Below are 12,281 nucleotides of genomic sequence, written 5' to 3'. Positions count from 1 at the left end.
TTTAATAAGTGTTTTGTGTTTTGGCTGCTCCAGGTTTTGATCACTATATCCGTTGGTCTTGACTCTCAGAGCTGCAGGATCCTGATGAAAAGTAAATGTTTTGGCTTCATAGCGAGCTGAATGTTCGGATTCAAATAATCTGCTTGGAAGTATTACACAAAAGAATGCATGATTTGTTAAGACTGTTCAGAGCTACTACTGACCACTGTTCAGAGCTACTACTGACCACTGTTCAGAGCTACTACTGACCACTGTTCAGAGCTACTACTGACCACTGTTCAGAGACTACTACTGACCACTGTTCAGAGCTACTACTGACCACTGTTCAGAGCTACTACTGACCACTGTTCAGAGCTACTACTGACCACTGTTCAGAGCTACTACTGACCACTGTTCAGAGCTACTACTGACCACTGTTCAGAGCTACTACTGACCACTGTTCAGAGCTACTACTGACCACTGTTCAGAGCTACTACTGACCACTGTTCAGAGCTACTACTGACCACTGTTCAGAGCTACTACTGACCACTGTTCAGAGCTACTACTGACCACTGTTCAGAGCTACTGACCACTGACCACTGTTCAGAGCTACTACTGACCACTGTTCAGAGCTACTACTGACCACTGTTCAGAGCTACTACTGACCACTGTTCAGAGCTACTACTGACCACTGTTCAGAGCTACTACTGACCACTGTTCAGAGCTACTACTGACCACTGTTCAGAGCTACTACTGACCACTGTTCAGAGCTACTACTGACCACTGTTCAGAGCTACTACTGACCACTGTTCAGAGCTACTACTGACCACTGTTCAGAGCTACTACTGACCACTGTTCAGAGCTACTACTGACCACTGTTCAGAGCTACTGACCACTGTTCAGAGCTACCACTGTTCAAGGACTACTACTGACCACTGTTCAGAGCTACTACTGACCACTGTTCAGAGCTACTACTGACCACTGTTCAGAGCTACTACTGACCACTGTTCAGAGCTACTACTGACCACTGTTCAGAGCTACTACTGACCACTGTTCAGAGCTACTACTGACCACTGTTCAGAGCTACTACTGACCACTGTTCAGAGCTACTACTGACCACTGTTCAGAGCTACTACTGACCACTGTTCAGAGCTACTCCTGACCACTGTTCAGAGCTACTACTGACCACTGTTCAGACTACTACTGACCACTGTTCATCCTGACCACTGTTCTACTACTGACCACTGTTCAGAGCTACTACTGACCACTGTTCAGAGCTAATCCTGACCACTGTTCAGAGACTGACCACTGTTCAGAGCTACTACTGACCACTGTTCAGAGCTACTACTGACCACTGTTCAGGACTACTCCTGACCACTGTTCAGAGCTACTACTGACCACTGTTCAGAGCTACTACTGACCACTGTTCAGAGCTACTACTGACCACTGTTCAGAGCTACTACTGACCACTGTTCAGAGCTACTCCTGACCACTGTTCAGAGCTACTACTGACCACTGTTCAGAGCTACTACTGACCACTGTTCAGAGCTACTACTGACCACTGTTCAGAGCTACTACTGACCACTGTTCAGGGCTACTCCTGACCACTGTTCAGAGCTACTACTGACCACTGTTCAGAGCTACTACTGACCACTGTTCAGAGCTACTACTGACCACTGTTCAGAGCTACTACTGACCACTGTTCACCAGCTACTACTGACCACTGTTCAGAGCTACTACTGACCACTGTTCAGAGCTACTACTGACCACTGTTCAGAGCTACTATCCTGACCACTGTTCAGAGACCACTGTTCAGAGCTACTGACCACTGTTCAGAGCTACTACTGACCACTGTTCAGAGCTACTACTGACCACTGTTCAGAGCTACTACTGACCACTGTTCAGAGGACTACTGACCACTGTTCAGAGCTACCTGACCACTGTTCAGAGCTACTACTGACCACTGTTCAGAGCTACTACTGACCACTGTTCAGACTCCTGACCACTGTTACTATCCTGACCACTGTTCAGGAGCTCCTGACCACTGTTACTGCTTCCTGACCACTGTTCAGGCTACTCCTGACCACTGTTCAGACCACTGTTCTACTTCCTGACCACTGTTCAGAGCTACTACTGACCACTGTTCAGGAGCTACTACTGACCACTGTTCAGAGCTACTACTGACCACTGTTCAGAGCTACTACTGACCACTGTTCAGAGCTACTACTGACCACTGTTCAGAGCTACTACTGACCACTGTTCAGAGCTACTACTGACCACTGTTCAGAGCTACTACTGACCACTGTTCAGAGCTACTCCTGACCACTGTTCAGGGCTACTACTGACCACTGTTCAGGGAGCTACTCCTGACCACTGTTCAGAGCTACTACTGACCACTGTTCAGAGCTACTACTGACCACTGTTCAGAGCTACTACTGACCACTGTTACTGACCACTGTTCAGAGCTACTACTGACCACTGTTCAGGGACTACTCCTGACCACTGTTCAGAGCTACTACTGACCACTGTTCAGGGACTACTGACCACTACTCCTGACCACTGTTCAGGGCTACTACTGACCACTGTTCAGGGCTACTACTGACCACTGTTCAGAGCTACTACTGACCACTGTTCAGAGCTACTACTGACCACTGTTCAGAGCTACTACTGACCACTGTTCAGAGCTACTACTGACCACTGTTCAGAGCTACTACTGACCACTGTTCAGAGCTACTACTGACCACTGTTCAGAGCTACTACTGACCACTGTTCAGAGCTACTACTGACCACTGTTCAGAGCTACTACTGACCACTGTTCAGAGCTACTACTGACCACTGTTCAGAGCTACTACTGACCACTGTTCAGAGCTACTACTGACCACTGTTCAGACCACTAGCTACTACTGACCACTGTTCAGAGCTACTACTGACCACTGTTCAGAGCTACTACTGACCACTGTTCAGAGCTACTACTGACCACTGTTCAGAGCTACTACTGACCACTGTTCAGAGCTACTACTGACCACTGTTCAGAGCTACTACTGACCACTGTTCAGAGCTACTACTGACCACTGTTCAGAGCTACTACTGACCACTGTTCAGAGCTACTACTGACCACTGTTCAGAGCTACTACTGACCACTGTTCAGAGCTACTACTGACCACTGTTCAGAGCTACTACTGACCACTGTTCAGAGCTACTACTGACCACTGTTCAGAGCTACTACTGACCACTGTTCAGAGCTACTACTGACCACTGTTCAGAGCTACTACTGACCACTGTTCAGAGCTACTACTGACCACTGTTCAGAGCTACTACTGACCACTGTTCAGAGCTACTACTGACCACTGTTCAGAGCTACTACTGACCACTGTTCAGAGCTACTACTGACCACTGTTCAGAGCTACTACTGACCACTGTTCAGAGCTACTACTGACCACTGTTCAGAGCTACTACTGACCACTGTTCAGAGCTACTACTGACCACTGTTCAGAGCTACTACTGACCACTGTTCAGAGCTACTACTGACCACTGTTCAGAGCTACTACTGACCACTGTTCAGAGCTACTGACCACTCAGAGCCACTGACCACTTCAGAGCTACTACTGACCACTGTTCAGAGCTACTACTGACCACTGTTCAGAGCTACTACTGACCACTGTTCAGAGCTACTACTGACCACTGTTCAGAGCTACTACTGACCACTGTTCAGAGCTACTACTGACCACTGTTCAGAGCTACTACTGACCACTGTTCAGAGCTACTACTGACCACTGTTCAGAGCTACTACTGACCACTGTTCAGAGCTACTGACCACTGTTCAGAGCTACTACTGACCACTGTTCAGAGCTACTACTGACCACTGTTCAGAGCTACTACTGACCACTGTTCAGAGCTACTACTGACCACTGTTCAGAGCTACTACTGACCACTGTTCAGAGCTACTACTGACCACTGTTCAGAGCTACTACTGACCACTGTTCAGAGCTACTACTGACCACTGTTCAGAGCTACTACTGACCACTGTTCAGAGCTACTACTGACCACTGTTCAGAGCTACTACTGACCACTGTTCAGAGCTACTACTGACCACTGTTCAGAGCTACTACTGACCACTGTTCAGAGCTACTACTGACCACTGACCACTGTTCAGAGCTACTACTGACCACTGTTCAGAGCTACTACTGACCACTGTTCAGAGCTACTACTGACCACTGTTCAGAGCTACTACTGACCACTGTTCAGAGCTACTACTGACCACTGTTCAGAGCTACTACTGACCACTGTTCAGAGCTACTGACCACTGTTCAGAGCTACTACTGACCACTGTTGCTACCACCACTGTTCAGAGCTACTACTGACCACTGTTCAGAGCTACTACTGACCACTGTTCAGAGCTACTACTGACCACTGTTCAGAGCTACTACTGACCACTGTTCAGAGCTACTACTGACCACTGTTCAGAGCTACTACTGACCACTGTTCAGAGCTACTACTGACCACTGTTCAGAGCTACTACTGACCACTGTTCAGCTACTACTGACCACTGTTCAGAGCTACTACTGACCACTGTTCAGAGCTACTACTGACCACTGTCAGAGCTACTACTGACCACTGCTACTACTGACCACTGTTCAGAGCTACTACTGACCACTGTTCAGAGCTACTACTGACCACTGTTCAGAGCTACTACTGACCACTGTTCAGAGCTACTACTGACCACTGTTCAGAGCTACTACTGACCACTGTTCAGAGCTACTACTGACCACTGTTCAGAGCTACTACTGACCACTGTTCAGAGCTACTACTGACCACTGTTCAGAGCTACTACTGACCACTGTTCAGAGCTACTACTGACCACTGTTCAGAGCTACTACTGACCACTGTTCAGAGCTACTACTGACCACTGTTCAGAGCTACTACTGACCACTGTTGACCTGACTGTTCAGAGCTACTACTGACCACTGTTCAGAGCTACTACTGACCACTGTTCAGAGCTACTACTGACCACTGTTCAGAGCTACTACTGACCACTGTTCAGAGCTACTACTGACCACTGTTCAGAGCTACTACTGACCACTGTTCAGAGCTACTACTGACCACTGTTCAGAGCTACTACTGACCACTGTTCAGAGCTACTACTGACCACTGTTCACTGACCACTGTTCAGAGCTACTACTGACCACTGTTCAGAGCTACTACTGACCACTGTTCAGAGCTACTACTGACCACTGTTCAGAGCTACTACTGACCACTGTTCAGAGCTACTACTGACCACTGTTCAGAGCTACTACTGACCACTGTTCAGAGCTACTACTGACCACTGTTCAGAGCTACTACTGACCACTGTTCAGAGCTACTACTGACCACTGTTCAGAGCTACTACTGACCACTGTTCAGAGCTACTACTGACCACTGTTCAGAGCTACTACTGACCACTGTTCAGAGCTACTACTGACCACTGTTCAGAGCTACTACTGACCACTGTTCAGAGCTACTACTGACCACTGTTCAGAGCTACTACTGACCACTGTTCAGAGACCACTGTTCAGAGCTACTACTGACCACTGTTCAGAGCTACTACTGACCACTGTTCAGAGCTACTACTGACCACTGTTCAGAGCTACTACTGACCACTGTTCAGAGCTACTACTGACCACTGTTCAGAGCTACTACTGACCACTGTTCAGAGCTACTACTGACCACTGTTTACTACTGACCAGCTACTACTGACCACTGTTCAGAGCTACTACTGACCACTGTTCAGAGCTACTACTGACCACTGTTCAGAGCTACTACTGACCACTGTTCAGAGCTACTACTGACCACTGTTCAGAGCTACTACTGACCACTGTTCAGAGCTACTACTGACCACTGTTCAGGACTACTACTGACCAGCTACTACTGACCACTGTTCAGAGCTACTACTGACCACTGTTCAGAGCTACTACTGACCACTGTTCAGAGCTACTACTGACCACTGTTCAGAGCTACTACTGACCACTGTTCAGAGCTACTACTGACCACTGTTCAGAGCTACTACTGACCACTGTTCAGAGCTACTACTGACCACTGTTCAGAGCTACTACTGACCACTGTTCAGAGCTACTACTGACCACTGTTCAGAGCTACTACTGACCACTGTTCAGAGCTACTACTGACCACTGTTCAGAGCTACTACTGACCACTGTTCAGAGCTACTACTGACCACTGTTCAGAGCTACTACTGACCACTGTTCAGAGCTACTACTGACCACTGTTCAGAGCTACTACTGACCACTGTTCAGGCTACTACTGACCACTGTTCAGAGCTACTACTGACCACTGTTCAGAGCTACTACTGACCACTGTTCAGAGCTACTACTGACCACTGTTCAGAGCTACTACTGACCACTGTTCAGAGCTACTACTGACCACTGTTCAGAGCTACTACTGACCACTGTTCAGAGCTACTACTGACCACTGTTCAGAGCTACTACTGACCACTGTTCAGAGCTACTACTGACCACTGTTCAGAGCTACTACTGACCACTGTTCAGAGCTACTACTGACCACTGTTCAGGGACCACTGTTCAGGCTACTACTGACCACTGTTCAGAGCTACTACTGACCACTGTTCAGAGCTACTACTGACCACTGTTCAGCTACTACTGACCACTGTTCAGAGCTACTACTGACCACTGTTCAGAGCTACTACTGACCACTGTTCAGAGCTACTACTGACCACTGTTACTACTGACCACTGTTCAGGGCTAATCCTGACCACTGTTCAGAGCTACTACTGACCACTGTTCAGAGCTGTTCAGGGGACTACTGACCACTGTTCAGAGCTACTACTGACCACTGTTCAGAGCTACTACTGACCACTGTTCAGAGCTACTACTGACCACTGTTCAGAGCTACTACTGACCACTGTTCAGAGCTACTACTGACCACTGTTCAGAGCTACTACTGACCACTGTTCAGAGCTACTACTGACCACTGTTCAGAGCTACTACTGACCACTGTTCAGAGCTACTACTGACCACTGTTCAGAGCTACTACTGACCACTGTTCAGAGCTACTACTGACCACTGTTCAGAGCTACTACTGACCACTGTTCAGAGCTACTACTGACCACTGTTCAGAGCTACTACTGACCACTGTTCAGAGCTACTACTGACCACTGTTCAGAGCTACTACTGACCACTGTTCAGAGCTACTACTGACCACTGTTCAGAGCTACTACTGACCACTCACTACTGACCACTGTTCAGAGCTACTACTGACCACTGTTCAGAGCTACTACTGACCACTGTTCAGAGCTACTACTGACCACTGTTCAGAGCTACTACTGACCACTGTTCAGAGCTACTACTGACCACTGTTCAGAGCTACTACTGACCACTGTTCAGAGCTACTACTGACCACTGTTCAGAGCTACTACTGACCACTGTTCAGAGCTACTACTGACCACTGTTCAGAGCTACTACTGACCACTGTTCAGAGGACTAATCCTGACCACTGTTCAGAGCTACTACTGACCACTGTTCAGAGCTACTACTGACCACTGTTCAGAGCTACTACTGACCACTGTTCAGAGCTACTGACCACTGTTCAGAGCTACTACTGACCACTGTTCAGAGCTACTACTGACCACTGTTCAGAGCTACTACTGACCACTGTTGACCACTGTTCAGCTACTACTGACCACTGTTCAGAGCTACTACTGACCACTGTTCAGAGACCACTGTTCAGCTACTACTGACCACTGTTCAGAGCTACTACTGACCACTGTTCAGAGCTACTACTGACCACTGTTCAGAGCTACTACTGACCACTGTTCAGAGCTACTACTGACCACTGTTCAGGACTACCTGACCACTGTTCAGAGCTACTACTGACCACTGTTCAGAGCTACTACTGACCACTGTTCAGAGCTACTACTGACCACTGTTCAGGGACTAATCCTGACCACTGTTCAGAGCTACTACTGACCACTGTTCAGAGCTACTACTGACCACTGTTCAGAGCTACTACTGACCACTGTTCAGAGCTACTACTGACCACTGTTCAGAGCTACTACTGACCACTGTTCAGAGCTACTACTGACCACTGTTCAGAGCTACTACTGACCACTGTTCAGAGCTACTACTGACCACTGTTCAGAGCTACTACTGACCACTGTTCAGAGCTACTACTGACCACTGTTTCACTGACCACTGTTCAGAGCTACTACTGACCACTGTTCAGAGCTACTACTGACCACCTGTTCAGAGCTACTACTGACCACTGTTCAGAGCTACTGACCACTGACCACTGTTCAGAGCTACTACTGACCACTGTTCAGAGCTACTACTGACCACTGTTCTGACCACTGAGCTACTACTGACCACTGTTCAGAGCTACTACTGACCACTGTTCAGAGCTACTACTGACCACTGTTCAGAGCTACTACTGACCACTGTTCAGAGCTACTACTGACCACTGTTCAGAGCTACTACTGACCACTGTTCAGACTGACCACTGTTCAGAGCTACTACTGACCACTGTTCAGAGCTACTACTGACCACTGTTCAGAGCTACTACTGACCACTGTTCAGAGCTACTACTGACCACTGTTCAGAGCTACTACTGACCACTGTTCAGAGCTACTACTGACCACTGTTCAGAGACTACTACTGACCACTGTTCAGAGCTACTACTGACCACTGTTCAGAGCTACTACTGACCACTGTTCAGAGCTACTACTGACCACTGTTCAGGGATCCTGACCTACTACTGACCACTGTTCAGAGCTACTGACCACTGACCACTGTTCAGAGCTACTACTGACCACTGTTCAGAGCTACTACTGACCACTGTTCAGAGCTACTACTGACCACTGTTCAGAGCTACTACTGACCACTGTTCAGAGCTACTACTGACCACTGTTCAGAGCTACTACTGACCACTGTTCAGAGCTACTACTGACCACTGTTCAGAGCTACTACTGACCACTGTTCAGAGCTACTACTGACCACTGTTCAGAGCTACTACTGACCACTGTTCAGAGCTACTACTGACCACTGTTCAGAGCTACTACTGACCACTGTTCAGAGCTACTACTGACCACTGTTCAGAGCTACTACTGACCACTGTTCAGAGCTACTACTGACCACTGTTCAGAGCTACTACTGACCACTGTTCAGAGCTACTACTGACCACTGTTCAGAGCTACTACTGACCACTGTTCAGAGCTACTACTGACCACTGTTCAGAGCTACTACTGACCACTGTTCAGAGCTACTACTGACCACTGTTCAGAGCTACTACTGACCACTGTTCAGAGCTACTACTGACCACTGTTCAGAGCTACTACTGACCACTGTTCAGAGCTACTACTGACCACTGTTCAGAGCTACTACTGACCACTGTTCAGAGCTACTACTGACCACTGTTCAGAGCTACTACTGACCACTGTTCAGAGCTACTACTGACCACTGTTCAGAGCTACTACTGACCACTGTTCAGAGCTACTACTGACCACTGTTCAGAGCTACTACTGACCACTGTTCAGAGCTACTACTGACCACTGTTCAGAGCTACTACTGACCACTGTTCAGAGCTACTACTGACCACTGTTCAGAGCTACTACTGACCACTGTTCAGAGCTACTACTGACCACTGTTCAGAGCTACTACTGACCACTGTTCAGAGCTACTACTGACCACTGTTCAGAGCTACTACTGACCACTGTTCAGAGCTACTACTGACCACTGTTCAGAGCTACTACTGACCACTGTTCAGAGCTACTACTGACCACTGTTCAGGGACTACTACTGACCACTGTTCAGAGCTACTACTGACCACTGTTCAGAGCTACTACTGACCACTGTTCAGAGCTACTACTGACCACTGTTCAGAGCTACTACTGACCACTGTTCAGAGCTACTACTGACCACTGTTCAGAGCTACTACTGACCACTGTTCAGAGCTACTACTGACCACTGTTCAGAGCTACTACTGACCACTGTTCAGAGCTACTACTGACCACTGTTCAGAGACTGACCACTAGCTACTACTGACCACTGTTCAGGGAGCTACTACTGACCACTGTTCAGAGCTACTACTGACCACTGTTCAGAGCTACTACTGACCACTGTTCAGAGCTACTACTGACCACTGTTCAGGCTACTACTGACCACTGTTCAGAGCTACTACTGACCACTGTTCAGAGCTACTACTGACCACTGTTCAGAGCTACTACTGACCACTGACCACTGTTCAGAGCTACTACTGACCACTGTTCAGAGCTACTACTGACCACTGTTCAGAGCTACTACTGACCACTGTTCCAGGACTGACCACTGTTCAGAGCTACTACTGACCACTGTTCAGGCTACTACTGACCACTGTTCAGAGCTACTACTGACCACTGTTCAGAGCTACTACTGACCACTGTTCAGAGCTACTACTGACCACTGTTCAGAGCTACTACTGACCACTGTTCAGAGCTACTACTGACCACTGTTCAGAGCTACTACTGACCACTGTTCAGAGCTACTACTGACCACTGTTCAGAGCTACTACTGACCACTGTTCAGAGCTACTACTGACCACTGTTCAGAGCTACTACTGACCACTGTTCAGAGCTACTACTGACCACTGTTCAGAGCTACTACTGACCACTGTTCAGAGCTACTACTGACCACTGTTCAGAGCTACTGTTACTGACCACTGTTCAGGCTACTACTGACCACTGTTCAGATACTACTGACCACTGTTCAGAGCTACTACTGACCACTGTTCAGAGCTACTACTGACCACTGTTCAGAGCTACTACTGACCACTGTTCAGAGCTACTACTGACCACTGTTCAGAGCTACTACTGACCACTGTTCAGAGCTACTACTGACCACTGTTCAGAGCTACTACTGACCACTGTTCAGAGCTACTACTGACCACTGTTCAGAGCTACTACTGACCACTGTTCAGAGCTACTACTGACCACTGTTCAGAGCTACTACTGACCACTGTTCAGAGCTACTACTGACCACTGTTCAGAGCTACTACTGACCACTGTTCAGAGCTACTACTGACCACTGTTCAGAGCTACTACTGACCACTGTTCAGAGCTACTACTGACCACTGTTCAGAGCTACTACTGACCACTGTTCAGAGCTACTACTGACCACTGTTCAGAGCTACTACTGACCACTGTTCATCCTGAACACTGCTACTACTGACCACTGTTCAGAGCTACTACTGACCACTGTTCAGAGCTACTACTGACCACTGTTCAGAGCTACTACTGACCACTGTTCAGAGCTACTACTGACCACTGTTCAGAGCTACTACTGACCACTGTTACTACTGACCACTGTTCAGAGCTACTACTGACCACTGTTCAGAAGCTACTACTGACCACTGTTCAGAGAGACTCAGGGACTACTGACCACTGTTCAGAGCTACTACTGACCACTGTTCAGAGCTACTACTGACCACTGTTCAGAGCTACTACTGACCACTGTTCAGAGCTACTACTGACCACTGTTCAGAGCTACTACTGACCACTAGCTGACCACTGTTCAGAGCTACTACTGACCACTGTTCAGAGCTACTACTGACCACTGTTCAGAGCTACTACTGACCACTGTTCAGAGCTACTACTGGGACCACTGTTCAGAGCTACTACTGACCACTGTCTCCCAGAGCTACTACTGACCACTGTTCAGAGCTACTACTGACCACTGTTCAGAGCTACTACTGACCACTGTTCAGAGCTGTTACTGACCACTGTCTGTAGAGCTACTCACTGACCACTGTTCAGAGCTACTACTGACCACTGTTCAGAGCTACTACTGACCACTGTTCAGAGTTACTACTGACCACTGTTCAGGAGCTACTACTGACCACTGTTCAGAGCTACTACTGACCACTGTTCAGAGCTACTACTGACCACTGTTCAGAGCTACTACTGACCACTGTTCAGAGCTACTACTGACCACTGTTCAGAGCTACTACTGACCACTGTTCAGAGCTACTACTGACCACTGTTCAGAGCTACTACTGACCACTGTTCAGAGCTACTACTGACCACTGTTCAGAGCTACTACTGACCACTGTTCAGAGCTACTACTGACCACTGTTCAGGGACTGCTTCCTGACCACTGTTCAGAGCTACTACTGACCACTGTTCAAGGACTACTCCTGACCACTGTTCAGGGACTACTCCTGACCACTGTTCAGGGACTGCTTCCTGACCACTGTTCAGAGCTACTACTGACCACTGTTCAGAGCTACTACTCCTGACCACTGTTCAGGGACTACTCCTGACCACT

The sequence above is a fragment of the Oncorhynchus gorbuscha genome, linkage group LG03 (genome assembly GCF_021184085.1).
Source record: "Oncorhynchus gorbuscha isolate QuinsamMale2020 ecotype Even-year linkage group LG03, OgorEven_v1.0, whole genome shotgun sequence".
In the NCBI taxonomy this organism is placed as follows: Eukaryota; Metazoa; Chordata; class Actinopteri; order Salmoniformes; family Salmonidae; genus Oncorhynchus; species Oncorhynchus gorbuscha.
This window is presented reverse-complemented; position numbering follows the sequence as displayed.